This window comes from Papaver somniferum, unplaced genomic scaffold (assembly GCF_003573695.1).
Source record: "Papaver somniferum cultivar HN1 unplaced genomic scaffold, ASM357369v1 unplaced-scaffold_107, whole genome shotgun sequence".
Classification (NCBI taxonomy): domain Eukaryota; kingdom Viridiplantae; phylum Streptophyta; class Magnoliopsida; order Ranunculales; family Papaveraceae; genus Papaver; species Papaver somniferum.
The window spans coordinates 6,513,131-6,514,060 of NW_020619603.1; the positions used below are offsets into that span (position 1 = coordinate 6,513,131).

General features: G+C 31.1%; 1 long non-coding RNA gene across 4 annotated transcripts in view; it reads right to left on the reverse strand.

The window, feature by feature from the left end:
• Positions 1 to 548, reverse strand: part of LOC113328388 — a 3,036-nt gene extending 2,488 nt beyond the window's left edge. For 2 of the 4 annotated variants that reach the window (XR_003349377.1, XR_003349376.1), the window contains exon 1: positions 366 to 545. This is a non-coding gene — a long non-coding RNA (uncharacterized LOC113328388). Of the gene's footprint in view, positions 1 to 365 lie in introns of all 4 variants that reach the window. The other 2 variants (XR_003349375.1, XR_003349378.1) reach the window with 2 other exon arrangements.
• Between the last annotated feature and the right edge of the window lie 382 nt (positions 549 to 930).

The following is a 930-nucleotide window of genomic DNA, read 5'->3' on the forward strand; positions in this document are numbered from 1 at the left end:
AAAAAAAAAAAAAAAAAAAAAGTAAAAAGAAATATCTGTGATTCATGTTAGAGACGATCATAAAAACTCCTTTACAACATTATTTATCAATCGTAGATAATCAGGAGCAATCAATCGCTATAGTTCATATGATGTTTTTTGTTGATTAATTTCATGAAACCTGTTAAGCAACATCACACTCATTGTGAGAAAATATTAACAAAATTTTTAAAGCCAATTGATTAAGCTTGATCGAGGAGAAGTTCAAGCCAAAAAGAAGCAATAACTCCCACCGCCTCAGCAGATTTAAGCAACAAATCATATTGATGTCCGGAGCAAAAAAAACAAAATTATAAAAAAAATGGATATCGGATTATTAGGCTAACCTGCGATGGATTCATGTTAATGTGTTATCTTCTCCATAATTGATGTTTGAGAACATGGAAAATGAAAGAGAAAAGAAGAACCTCCCTTAAACAAGTTCTTAAACAACGTCCACAAAAAACGGTAATGACTAATGACCCATTATTAATTCGATGTTAAATTTGGTAAATATTTTCTATCACCTGCCAAAGATATCGCCCAAGCCTTATTGACCGTAAATCAGTGGAATTTAAAAAATTCTTTATTAGTACTATATTAGGGATAAAGGTTAATTTAGTTTCAAACAATATATGGAAATCTAAATTCAATTTAAAACTAGTAATTCTCAACCGTACATCTTATGTTTGGCCTACAAATATATACTATTTTAATGGCGGTTTTTAGAAAAGAGAGGAACCAAACATGGGTTTTCGAAAACTTCCATTCTAACGGATTTCTCTGTAGAGGTTATTAATATCTAGAGTATCAATATATGGAGGTTTTACTCTAATATAAATAAAAGAAGGCGTTGTCTGGTACGACCTTTTTTTTTTTGGTACCTGAAACGACTCGAGTACCCTTCCGCGT